Source organism: Schistocerca americana, chromosome 4 (genome assembly GCF_021461395.2).
Source record: "Schistocerca americana isolate TAMUIC-IGC-003095 chromosome 4, iqSchAmer2.1, whole genome shotgun sequence".
NCBI classification, from domain to species: Eukaryota; Metazoa; Arthropoda; class Insecta; order Orthoptera; family Acrididae; genus Schistocerca; species Schistocerca americana.
Window position 1 is genome coordinate 267,844,845 of NC_060122.1, and position 14,451 is coordinate 267,859,295.

At 44.5% G+C, this 14,451-nt stretch overlaps 1 non-coding gene across 1 annotated transcript; it reads left to right on the top strand.

Annotated features, from left to right (window-relative positions):
- The first annotated feature begins 13,038 nt into the window (after positions 1–13,038).
- On the top strand, positions 13,039–13,113 carry Trnas-cga. The gene has a single exon. It is a non-coding gene; the product is annotated as a tRNA-Ser (tRNA).
- The last annotated feature ends 1,338 nt before the right edge of the window (positions 13,114–14,451 follow it).

Genomic DNA, 14,451 nt, shown 5'->3' on the forward strand with positions numbered 1-14,451 from the left:
GAAACCTGTAACTCGTATGGAAGGCTTTTCAACCAGATGACCGTTAAAAACTCACGATTCTTCCCACTGACTTCTCCATACTTCGTTGATGTTTAAGTCGGAGGCTTCAAGATGTTGTTTTCTTGACTTCATAGTCGTCATGCATAGTGATAGTCATGCATAGAATACAGAGCAAACAACCAAAAAGTCCTTCTCAGGACGCACAAGTTCGTAGAATTGGACCATCTATTCGCATATGCCAACTTAACATCGAAGGAATAAGCAGGTCGAAATGTAACTATCTAACCATCCAAATGAAAGTGGGATTCGTCGGTCAACTATGTGCATAATAATTCCCATCACGCTCCGCGGCCAAACGTGCAGTTTGAACGTCCTAGTGCAAACTACTCAGAAGATATGACGATTTTATTTCATCTATTTCAACAATTGTCACCCTGTAGATATGAATCAGCGCACAGCATTCAAGACTTGGTCTCCTTCCACAATTTCTGCTCTCCACATTTGCTACCGTAACGAAATTTTCGATCATTTGATGACTCTGGATGTGTCCTCACAATCGATCCCTTCTTGTAGTCATGTTATGCCAGAAATTTCTTTTTTCCCAATGCGATTCAGTACCTGCTCATTAGTTATTCGATCTTCCCACTTAATTTTCAACGTTCTACTGTAGTGCTACATTTCAAAAGTTTCTGTTCCCTTCTTATCTGCACTGGTCAGCTTCTACGCTTCAATGCGGTACAAGACCGTACCAAATACAAATTCCTTAAGCGAAGGTTTTGTAACACTTAAATTTACTTCCGATGTTAACAAATTTCTGTTTTTCAGAAACGCTGCTCTTGTTATTGCTAGCACGATTTCATACCCGCTCTATTTCGGCCAGTTATTTTGCTGCCCAATTACCAAATTCTTCGACTGCTTTTAGTGTGATTTAGTTAGACTACATTCCATCGCCCATGGTTTTCTTTTGTTGATATTCATCTTACAACCTCTTTTCTAGACACTAACTATTCTGTTCAACTGCTCTTCCAAGTCCTTTGCAATATCATCGTCAAACCGCAAAGACTTTGTTTCTTCTCAGTGAACTGTAGCGCATTTCGAAATTTCTCTTTTGTTTCCTTTATTACTTGTTTGATGTACGCGTCGCATAACATCAGGGAGTTGCTACGACACCGTCTCTTTCCCTTCTCGACTACTGCTCCCCTTTCATCCTCTTTGCTACTTTAACTCTTGAGCACTAAAGGGGAACAAATGTTAAATTGCTAGTAAACTACCATAAATTTTACTACTCAAATTTTATTCAAAGGAAGTCATAATTTATAAGTGAGGGCTGGTCAAATACCGTTTCGCGAGCGCGGGCGCTCGCAGATGCCTGCAAAGCCTGCCCGCGGCTCTCCCCCACTCTGCCAGTTAGCGCCATCTACTTGCCTAGCCACACAGGTCACTGCACCCCGCGGAGCAACTCGGTCCGTTTATTTTCAATCGTTTCTATTGTCTGTGTAGACATCGCGTTCGGTGTTTGTGAAACAGGATCAAAAATATTGTTTTCTTTCATTAGCATTGGACGATAGCATTGATGTAAGTGATGTTGCTCAACTTGCAGTCTTTTTGTTGATTCTCAGTTTAATGTGATTGAGTAGTTGCTCGATTTAGTGCCAATGCATTACACAACAACGGCCGACGATGTATTTTCGTGCGTAGAACACACAATAGAGAAATAAGAGCTATGTTGGGAAAAACTTAAATCGATTGCAACAGATGGGGCTCCTGCAATGATTGCTCGTAAGTCTGCTGTCGTTGCTTCGATATGAAAGAAGTTTTAAGCCGTCAGTGTCAAGCAGGAACTACCAGCAAGGCATTGAGTTCTTCACCGTATTAGTTTGTTAGCAAAATGTGCCAAACCAGTTGATGTTATGAATGTAGTTATAAAAGCAGTTAACATTCTCAGATCACACGGTTTCGGACACAGACAGTTCAAATCATTCCTGACAGATCTCGAGTGTGAATACGGCGATGTCATATATTTTTGTGAAGTACGCTGGTTCAGTTGAGATGTTGTTTTAGAACGATTTTTTAATTTAGGTAAAGATATAGCGTTATTCATGTATGCGAAAGGAAAACCGGTGAAAGAATTGGACGTCCCACAGTGGATTTTCGACCTTGCGTTTTTAACTGACTAACCAAGCATCTGAATAGCTTTAATGTAGCTTTGCAAGGTAGAAATAAGGTAATTAGCGAAGTGTTTGGCCCTATTTTGGTATTCAAGAGAAGACTGCTTTTGTGGGCAAAGCAACTGTCAGAAATGTCGTGTGTACACTTCCCGAGCGTTGCACTAGTTGTTAGTGAAAACAATTTGGAACAGGAAAAGCTCAAAGAACATTCTGATGGGTTTGTAACGGTGCTACAGTGTCTCGAAAGCGTTTTTGATGGTAGAGTTGAGGACTTAAATTGACCGGAATGCGATGTCAACCATTTTGTGACTCCTTCAATGCAATCGTGTCCTGAAGGAGAAGTTCCGCACTTCAGAAACCTTGGAAAGCTTCTACAAATTTTTCCCACGTGAACAGTTCCCATTGTTATTTAAAATAGTTGCTCGTGTGTACAGTTTTTCTGGAACAACATACTTGTATTTTCTGCATAATGAAACTGACAAAATCGAAGTGGTGTTACTGACGTTCACCTGTTTGGTGCAGTGCACCTAATCACCAGTAATTTCACGCCAAGTATCGAGATGCTAGTTCAAAGTCATTGTAAAAACATTCAGGATGATGTAAATTAGTGTCTATGTCCTATTCGTACGTAGTACCCCTCTTCTGAACTACACACGTCTTATAATATAAATGTGTTCGTTTCTTAGTCCTTTACGTCTATATCCTAGCCCCGCGGAGTGGCCGCACGGTTTGAGGCGCCATGTCACGGATTGCGAAGCCCTTCCCGCCAGAGGTTCGAGTCCTCCCTCGGGCATGGCTGTGCGTGTTGTTCTTAGCATTAGTTTAAGTTAGTTTAAGTAGTGTGTAAGTCTAGGGACCGATGACCTTAGTAGTTTGGTCTCTTAGGAATTCGCACTCTGTATCTTATTTGTGGCCATGAAAATAGAACGTGTTACTATGGTTCGAAACTGTGTTTCATCCGTACATGGCCAACCGTTGCATGACACTGCGAAGTGCCAGGGCTAGCAGTGTATTTAACACTAAATTCTTCTAGAATCTACATATGTAAATGATGCTCTAAGCCCCTCCCCCCCCCCCTATTCTAACTCCGACTTTTGCTGTTGCACAAGGATTAAAAAAAATACGCGAACTGACTCTAATCAACCCTGCCAGTGGAGTAGAAGAGAGTTTGGCACCTGCAATAATTTAATTTGATAAATAAGTTAAATAAACGAAGGTTTCATTAACATAGTGAGAAATGATAGGGTTGCTCCACCGATTAACAGAATGAAAGTTCTGTCCAAAATAACAATATGATTTATTAAGACTAAACACAAAATAATAAACAAAAACACATGAAACATTTACAGTACATCAAATTGGCTCAAGTTGGATACTCAAACAAACGCTGTGAATGTGAAGTTGTCCCTAAACTAGATTGTGAGGATTATGACGAAGTGGTATGTGGAGCCAATTCCTTGCAACTCAAATCTTAAGAGAAAACACACAGCCAACCCAACATTTATTGCTGCTACCCAAGACAGAACAAAGTTAGAAAAAGACGAACAGGCGCGCTCTGCTGAGCTCTGATTATCACCTAGGAAAATCCCTGTCTGCCGGTGCTGCGGACATACATTACCAATCTGTCTTCTTAACTGCAAGAACACGATTTGGCGTACCGGAGGCGATGGCTGGTTGCTTCGACGGCCCGTCGTGGTGATGATAATGTCGCGAGTATAGCCCGAAACAAATTATCCTGGCCTGGTTGTTCCAGACTAAAGACTTCCTAGCAATACAAATGCGCCTCTGAGGGAGACGAAGAAAGCTCGCCACACAATCACTGACGGTACAGTGATTGATTTTAACAAGCGAAGTCACCCAGTAACTCCGATACAGTCGCCATTAGACAAAACTGCTCAAGACAGACAACATAGGACTCTTGTACACAGAACGCTCAATTGCCAACTGTACTCGGAAAGTTACGTTGAAGTCGAAACTTCAGCAATTTCGTCAAACAGTTACAATTAAATAAAAGTATATTAGGCAGCCCACGGAAGGCAGGCTGACCCGAGACGAGAGACGACTACACACAAGAGCACCCATACAGGCCGAACACAACACATTCCCGCCCCCACGACAGTGGCCGTGGTTAAACGTTCCAATCAGCAACTCGAAAACCGGCGGAAAATTCCACTCCATTGCCGGAGAAATACCATTCCACCAATGGAGATTCTTGGTGCCAATTTCTGCGCTGATTTTGCTACGTCATGGAGCTATGCCCTGAGCAAGCCAATCACAGTTACTATTTTGCAGAAAGCGCGGGAATTTTCCCGCCACAACTGCCTGGGTACACAAGTCATTCCCACGCCTCGCTGGTAGCCCGCCAGAAAGTGTTTTCGCTAAGTTTCTGCGAAGTAACGGAACCTCTACCCCAGCCGCTACTTCAGGCCCCTGCTGGCGTGTCTCTTGACAATGTCGGCGTCTGGAAAGCATTCACTCGACTCCCTCACACTCGTCGGCTTAACCCTCTCGAGATCCGCTGAGCCCGCCTGTCACCGGACCACCTGGGTGACGAGAGACGCTGCGTGGGAAGTCCGCGTGTGAAGGAATAGCAACTTTTCACCGCATGCAATTAGAGACGAAAATCGTAAGATAGAAATATGAGAGGGGGCTCATGCCACCTCTCAACACAGGATATACAAACTTCGTATAATAATGTTTTACACTTACGTTCTACACACGCATGTTGTGCCACATATGATTGGACTCCCGATAACCGTGTACCGGTGCCGAGTTTACGGAAGCCACATACGCGTGAAATGACCACGGACGTCTCTGTGTTCCATCTGCACTACGTACGTTAGCCTGACCATACTCAACTGCGTGCGCGAGGCGCTCTCATAGTGGCACGGTTGCCCCCCGTGCAGTGTGCATACTCAAGCGACCAGCCACATCGCACACCTCTACTACCCGCACTACGTGCTTTACAGCTGCTCAGCGTTTTCCTCACGGGCAACAGTGGCCGTGGCCAACCATGCGAGCAGCTCACGTGCCCACACCTAAGTTATGCGCTAGTTGATTGCAGTTATTGGATCTCCAATGGTATGAGACTCACAAAATAGGTGTAAAATGTTTACACCCTATGATGACAATTTTACTGTTCAAAAATTGCTGTCGGAGAAGAAGTCATAATTTGTGTTATGCGCTAGGTACAAATTGTTACAATTATTATAGGCCCTTCATTCTGGAACCGAGCGACGGCTACGGTCGCAGGTTCGAATCCTGCCTCGGGCACGGATGTGTGTGATGTCCTTAGGTTAGTTAGGTTTAACTAGTTCTAAGTTCTAGGGGACTGATGGCCTCAGATGTTGAGTCCCATAGTGCTCAGAGCCATTTGAATTATTATAACTCCAAGAGAACGGTGTTCGACACACAAAACGAGTAGATTCTTCTGGTTAAGGTAGTAATCTTTAAATCCAAGCAAGACCTAGGTCACTGTTCTGTGCAAATTGGTCTTCAGCAGTTGTTACTAAATGTCGTCATTCTTCATTTGCCCGAAGGACAAAATGAACATACTTCTCTCCCTTGAGATGATTGTAGGCTGTTCTGCTGCTACTGCTGCTGCTGCTGCTCCACAGTTTAAATTCTCCCAGCAAATGTCCCAGTATGTTAGTGTCAAATTCAGAACCAGTCCCATCCATATTGTACTAATTTCAGCAGCAAAAGACGAGATTAGGTCGATGTGATACAAAATAACACTCTTCCAACTTTGGCTGCTTTATATTTCACCTAAGGTGTAACACTAAGACAACACGAAGACAAATTCTAAGCAATAAAACAAATAAACTGACTATTAGAAAACACGCAGACCATTACTAAACATTCGTAATACTTACAACAGCAAATCGCTGGAATCAGGCAATAAATAATTTGGCCATTTTCTACAGATAGATGCAACCGCCGCTTGACTATGTGACACGCTTTATTGCACCATCATTTCACCCTTTTCTCATTTTCAAGTATCACAAATTTCAAATATAAAATCACTTATGTCGTGATCTTTGACATTTGTAACACTTGAAAAGTCAAAGGCTGAAATCAAGACCGTTTAATAAAACGTATCATACAGTCAAATGGCGGTTATATCTTTCCATAAGCTTTATATGACTGTAGCTCAACGTGGAGGATAAATCATCAATTCAGCCATTGTTAACAACAATGTTTACCATGACCACGTTTCACCCATTTGTCCAGACTGGTGGAAATCGTGAAGAGATACCACCTGCAGTCGTAAATTTTACAAGGGTTCAGTAATATAGGGTTAGCTGCCGTCTGAATTCTGTACAAGTTGTTCATACACAATGTGATCAAAAGTATCCGGGCACCTGGATGGAAATGACTTACAAGTTCGTGGCGCCCTCCATCGATATTGCTAGAATTCAGTTTGGTGTTGGCCCACCCTTAGTCTTGATTAGAGCTTCCACTCTCACAGGCATACGTTCTTTCAGGTACTGGAGGGTTTCTTGGGGAATGGCAGACCATTCTTCACGGAGTGCTGCACTGAGGAGAGATATCGACGTCGGTCTGTGAGGCCTGGCACGAAGTTAGCGTTCCAAAACATCCCAGAGGTGTTCTATAGGATTAAGGTCAGGACCCTGTGCAGGCGTACATTACATGTATGCTATTGTCGTGTAATCATTCAGCCACACACCGTGCATTATGAACAGGTGCTTGATCGTGTTGAAAGATGAAATCGCCAACACCGAATTGCTCTTCAACACTGGGAAGCTAGAAGGTGTTTAAAACATCAGTGTAGGCTATGCTGTGATATTGCCACGCAAAACAACAAGGGGTGCAAGCCCCCACAATGAAAAACACGACCACATCATAACATTATCGCCTCCGAATTTTTCTGTTGTTAGCCGGTCATTCGCTATACTCACACCTTGCTGTCGGATCCCCACATTGTATACTATGATTCGTCACTCCATACAACGTTTTTCCACTGTTCAATCGTCCAATGTTTAGGCTCCTTACACCAAGCGAGGCGTCGTTTGGCATTTATCAGCGTGATGTGTGGCTTATGAGCAGCCGGTCGCCCATGAAATACAAATTTTCTCACCTCCACCCTAACTACCATAATACTTGTAGTGGAATTCTTGTATGATGGCCTGGATACATGTCTGGCTATTACCCATTACAACTCTCTTCAACTGTTGGCGGTCTCTGTCAGTAAAAAAAAAAAGGCTTTGAGCACTATGGGACTTAACAGCTATGGTCATCAGTCCCCTAGAACTACTTAAACCTAACAAACCTAAAGACAACACACAACACCCAGTCATCACGAGGCAGAGAAAATCCCTGACCCCGCCGGTAATCGAACCTGGGAACCCGGACGCGGGAAGCGAGAACGCTACCGCACGACCACGAGTTGCGGACTCTGTCAGTCAACAGACGAGGTCGGCCTGTACGTATTTGTGCTGTACGTGTCCCTTCAAGTTTCTACTTCACTATCACATCGGAAACAGTGGACCTAGGGATGTTTAGGAGGGTGAAAATCTCGCGTATAGACGTATGACACAAGTGACACCCAATCACCTGATCACGTCCATGAGTTCCGCGGAGCGTCCCATTCTGCTGTCTCACAATGTCTAATGACTACTGACAAGGGAACCTCCCCATCGCACCCCTCTCAGATTTAGTTATAAGTAGGCACAGTGGATAGGCCTTGAAAAACTGAACACAGATCAATCGAGAAAACAGGAAGAAGTTGTGTGGAACTAAGAAAAAAATAAGCAAAATATACAAACTCAGTAGTCCATGTGCAAGATATACAACATCAAGGACAGCTGGAACTCAGGAGCGCCGTGGTCCCGTGGTTAGCGTGAGCAGCTGCGGAACGAGAGGTCCTTGGTTCAAGTATTCCCTCGAGAGAAAAGTTTACTTTCTTTATTTTCGCCAAGTTATGATCTGTCCGTTCGTTCATTGACGTCTCTGTTCACTGTAATAAGTTTAGTGTCTGTCTCGCGACCGCACCGCAAAACTTTGCGATTATTAGACGAAAAGACGTGCCTCCCCAATGGGAACCGAAAACATTCGATCGCAAGGTCATAGGTCAACCGATTCCTCCACAGGAAAACACGTCTGATATATTCTATACGACACTGGTGACGGCATGTGCGTCACATGACAGGAATATGTTGTCGACCCACCTAACTTGTACACTTGGCGAATGGGTAAAAAGATTCTTCTACCTTGCCCGATTTAGGTTTTCTTGTGGATGTGATAATCACTCCCAAAAGATGGACAGATAATAATTATCTGAAAATAAAAAGTTAAAACTTTTCACTCGAGGGAAGACTTAAACCAAGGATCTCTCGTTCCGCAGCTGCTCACGCTAACCACGTGAACACGATGCTCCTGAGCTCACCGTATCCTAGATGTTGCCTATCTTTCACATGGACTACTCAATTTGTATATTTTGCTTATTTTTATCACAGTTCCACACAACTTCTTCCTGTTTTCTCGTTTGATCTGTGTTCAGTTTTTCAAGGCGTATCCACTGTGCCAACTTATAACTAAATGTGAGGGGGGTGCGATGGGGAGGTTCCCTTGTGAGGTCGCTGATATGGAGTATCTCGCAGTTGGTGGCGGCAAAATGCGCCTAATATGAAAAACGTACGTTTTTGGGGGTGTCCGGATACTTTTGATCACACAGTGTATGAAACTTCCTGGCAGATTAAAACTGTATGCAGGACCGAGACTCGAACTCGGGACCTTTGCCTTTCGCGGACAAGTGCTCTACCCGAGCACGACTCACGCTCCGTCCTCACAGCTTTACTTCCGCCAGTACCTCGTCTCCTGGTAGAGCACTTGTCCGCGAGAGGAAAAGGTCCCGAGTTCGAGTCTCGGTTCGGCACACAGTTTTAATCTGCCAGGAAGTTTCATATCAGCGCACACTCCGCTGCAGAGTGAAAATCTCTTTCTGGAAACATAATCTGTGCTTTCGCTCCATTCACTTTTACCTCTGCTACTTTTAGAATTTCTTTATTAAAAAAGTGTTCTCGAGTTCGTAGGAATCAGCTGCTACGTACATGGCTGTGCTGAACGTGCCGCCCCCTCCCCCCTCCCCCCTTTTCCCCGTACCCTCTGCCCCTACCTGCCCTCTGTAACTGAAAGCCTACCTGCCCAGCGGCCAGCTAGCTGCGCGCCCAGAGCGCCTCTTTTGCCGCCCGGCGCTGCTCAATTATTAACACGGCGAAGTCCTCAAGTCCTGCGAGGCACGGTTTGCGCGGCTTCCCACCTCGGCCCGGGCCGACCGGCATGAATATCTCATGGCCGGCATGAACGGCCACCGCCGGCCGCGGCCGTCCGCACTCCACGTGGTTCTGGTCAACCGGATCCGCTGTAAATATAGGAGTCCTCTCCTCGCCATAGCGTTCGCACTCTGCAGAATCGAGATTAAATCTTTGTCCCAGTGTTAACTGTATTTCCCTCTACGTGCAAACGCAGTTGGAAGCTGATCGAGAATTCTCACCTAAAACAGCTAGGGATAGCAGAGTATGTACGGAGCAGACTATACAAATGCCACTCTTTACTATAGTCTCCTCATTTCTTATGTAGCATATATGTTACGTTCAACATTTATTCCGTACTCTATGTACTGACTTGGCAGAAAATCCTAAGAAATTCTGGTTTTTTGCCAAAGCGGTAGGTGGATCAAAATAAAATGTCCAGACACACTGTGACCAAAATGGTACTGAAACAGAGGATGACAGACTAAAGGCCGAAGTACTAAATGTCTCTTTCCAAAGCTGTTTCACAGAGGAAGACTGCACTGTAGTTCCTTCTCTAGATTGTCTCACAGATGACAAAACGGTAGATATCGAAATAGATGACAGAGAGACAGAAAAACAATTAAAATCGCTCAAAAGAGGAAAGGCCGCTGGACGTGATGGGATACCAGTTCGATTTTACGCTGAGCACGCGAAGGAACTTTCCCCCTTCTTGCAGCGGTGTACCGTAGGTCTCTAGAAGAGCGTAGCGTTCCAAAGGATTGGAAAAGGGCACAGGTCATCCACGTTTTCAAGAAGGGACGTCGAACAGATGTGCAGAACTATAGACCTATGTCTCTAACGTCAATCAGTTGTAGAATTTTGGAACACGTATTATGTACGAGTATAATGACTTTTCTGGAGACTAGAAATCTACTCTGCAGGAATCAGCATGGGTTTCGAAAAAGACGATCGTGTGAAACCCAGCTCGCGCTATTCGTCCACGAGACTCAGAGGGCCATAGACGCAGGTTCCCAGGTAGATGCCGTCTTTCTTGACTCCCACAAAGCGTTCGATACAGTTCCCCACAGTCATTTAATGAACAAAGTAAGAGCATATGGACTATCAGACCAATTGTGTTATTGGATTGAAGAGTTCCTAGGTAACAGAACGCAGCATGTCATTCTCAATGGAGAGAAGTCTTCCGAAGTAAGAGTGATTTCAGGTGTGCCACAGGGGAGTGTCGTAGGACCGTTGCTATTCACAATATACATAAACGAACTTATGGATAACATCGGAAGTTCACTGAGGCTTTTTCCGAATGATGCTGTAGTATATCGTGTGGTTGTACCAATGGGAAATTGTACTGAAATGCAGGAGGATCTGCAACGAATTGACGCATGGTGCAGGGAATGCCAATTGAATCTCATTGTAGACAAGTGTAATGTCCTGCGAATACATAGAAAGAAAGATCCTTTATCAAAAATGGCTCTGAGCACTATGCGACTTAACTTCTGAGGTCATCAGTCGCCTAGAACGTAGAACTAATTAAACCTAACTAACCTAAGGACATCACACACATCCATGCCCGAGGCAGGATTCGAACCTGCGACGGTATCGGTCGCTCGGTTCCAGACTGTAGCGCCCAGAACCGCACGGCCACTCCGGCCGGCGATCCTTTATCATTTAGCTTCAATATAGCAGGTCAGCAACTGGAAGAGTTAATTCCATAAATTATCTGGGAGTAGGCATTAGAAGTGATTTAAAATGGAATGATCATATAAAGTTGATCGTCGGTAAAGCAGATGCCAGACTGAGATTTATTGGAAGAATACTAAGGAAATGCAATCCGAAAACAAAGGAAGTAAGTTACAGTACACTTGTTCACCCACTGCTTGAATACTGCTCCCCGGTGTGGAATCCGTACCAGATAGGGTTGACAGAAGGGATAGAGAAGATCCAACGGAGAGCAGCGCGCTTCCTTACAGGATCATTTAGTAATCGCGAAAGTGTTACGGAGGTGATAAACTCCAGTGGAAGACTATGCAGGACAGACGCTCAGTAGCTCGGTACGGGCTTTTGTTGAAGTTTCGAGAACGTACCTTCACCAAGGAGTCAAGCAGTATATTGCTCCCTCCTACGTATATCTCGCGAAGAGACGATGAGGATAAAATCAGAGAGATTAGAGCCCACACAGAGGCATATCGACAATCTTTCTTTCCACGAACAATACGAGACTGGAACAGGAGGGGAAACCGACAGGGGTTTTAAAAGTACCCACCGCCACACACCGTAAGTGGCTTGCGGAGTATGGATGTAGATGTAGATTTAGATGTATTTTTTTATAGTTTAGTGAATAAACAAACTCTCTACACGCTATAGAATAACAACCGCCGCCAGACACAATACAAGGCGATTTTATTTTATGCACGAACGGTTTCCGTCTTGTGCCCATCTTCGGGTGGTTTTAAATTCAATTTCATATTACAGCGCACAATGTTGGATAACAGTGTCTAAATAAAAAACAAATAATGTGATGATGACTAAATAGACACAATTAAAACAACTGGAAGTTGTAAGCGAGGAGCGTTGTTAAATCTTACAGTACGTACATACGGCTGGAGTAGCCATGCCGTCTCCATATTACATACGTCGTATTATTACAAAAATATCTCGATTGCGTTACACATTAACTTAATGGTACGTATTGATAGTTCCCCCCAATGCCTTTGTTACAGTAGATACTACTAACATCAGAAAACCTACACTCAAATGTAATGTGTTTATCTGATTGTAGAACGCACTTTACACCAAGTGCTTTAAGTGCATCAATTGTTTTCCTTTATGAATGTTTCCAGTAGGTGTCACTTTCTGCTTGAAGAATACTGTTCACTACTGTGTCAGAATTTCGTAGAGAAATAAAGCTAACGCTTTATTTTTAGTAATTTTGAACTAGAATGGGCTTAGAACACATTGTAATATGCTAGTACACCCTACGCTATCGAATAACTCATTGTTTGTTTCATTGCAACAGTACAGCAATATATTTTTTCCATGTAACATTGTGCCTACATCCGGCTGTTCCATATACCTTCACAATCCTGTTTGACTGTTTTCGTAATTTTTAGGTGTTTAATACTGAGTTTTGTGAATATTGCATATATTTCGACTATTTTGAAACAGATGGTAACTGTGAACATGTCCTACAATTTTGGTAAATCATATCATTTTTTTCGCAGGAGAGCTTCTGTAAAGTTTGGAAGGTAGGAGACGAGGTACTGGCAGAAGTAAAGCTGTGAGTACCGGGCGTGAGTCGTGCTTCGGTAGCTCAGTTGGTAGAGCACTTGGCCGCGAAAGGCAAAGGTACCGAGTTCGAGTCTCGGTCGGGCACACAGTTTTAATCTGCCAGGAAGTTTCATATCAGCGCACACTCCGCTGCAGAGTGAAAATCTCATTCTGGAAACATCCCCCAGGCTGTGGCTAAGCCATGTCTCCGCAATATCCTTTCTTTCAGGAGCGCTAGTTCTGCAAGGTTCGCAGGAGAGCTTCTGTAAAGTTTGGAAGGTAGGAGACGAGGTACTGGCAGAAGTAAAGCTGTGAGTACCGGGTGTGAGTCGTGCTTCGGTAGCTCAGTTGGTAGAGCACTTGCCCCCGAAAGGCAAAGGTCCCGAGTTCGAGTCTCGGTCGGGCACACAGTTTTAATCTGCCAGGAAGTTTCATATCAGCGCACACTCCGCTGCAGAGTGAAAATCTCATTCTGGAAACGTCCCCCAGGCTGTGGCTAAGCCATGTCTCCGCAATATCCTTTCTTTCAGGAGCGCTAGTTCTGCAAGGTTCGCAGGAGAGCTTCTGTAAAGTTTGGAAGGTAAGAGACGAGGTACTGGCAGAAGTAAAGCTGTGAGTATCGGGCGTGAGTCGTGCTTCGGTAGCTCAGTTGGTAGAGCACTTGGCCGCGAAAGGCAAAGGTACCGAGTTCGAGTCTCGGTCGGGCACACAGTTTTAATCTGCCAGGAAGTTTCATATCAGCGCACACTCCGCTGCAGAGTGAAAATCTCATTCTGGAAACATCCCCCAGGCTGTGGCTAAGCCATGTCTCCGCAATATCCTTTCTTTCAGGAGCGCTAGTTCTGCAAGGTTCGCAGGAGAGCTTCTGTAAAGTTTGGAAGGTAGGAGACGAGGTACTGGCAGAAGTGAAGCTGTGAGTACCGGGCGTCAGTCGTGCTTCGGTAGCTCAGTTGGTAGAGCACTTGCCCGCGAAAGGCAAAGGTCCCGAGTTCGAGTCTCGGTCGGGCACACAGTTTTAATCTGCCAGGAAGTTTCATATCAGCGCACACTCCGCTGCAGAGTGAAAATCTCATTCTGGAAACATCCCCCAGGCTGTGGCTAAGCCATGTCTCCGCAATATCCTTTCTTTCAGGAGCGCTAGTTCTGCAAGGTTCGCAGGAGAGCTTCTGTAAAGTTTGGAAGGTAGGAGACGAGGTACTGGCAGAAGTAAAGCTGTGAGTACCGGGTGTGAGTCGTGCTTCGGTAGCTCAGTTGGTAGAGCACTTGCCCGCGAAAGGCAAAGGTCCCGAGTTCGAGTCTCGGTCGGGCACACAGTTTTAATCTGCCAGGAAGTTTCATATCATTTTTTTTTAATTTAGCATTTTAATGTTACTTTGTCTCGCAACAATGGAATGACCACCAGTATAGCCTTCTTATTTGTAAAATGTGAGCTCGGGACTGAGAAGGATTGGAGGTTTCGATTCTGAACACTGTAGATATGTTGTCTGAGCAATGTCCCCTGAAAAAACGGGTTCTGAAGATTACTTACGAAGAAACAATTGGATTTGTAAAATATCATTCCTTTAAAATGACTTGTTTCGGAACATACAGTAGGCCATTATTAGACTGATTGCACCGTTTGAGCACTTACTGTCTTCACAACACGCAGCTGTTCAGCACATCGTCAGCTCCAGCAAATGGTGCAATCAGTGTGAAGGTGGTCTACGGTATGTGCCGAAACCGGCCGTTTTAAATATATATTTTGC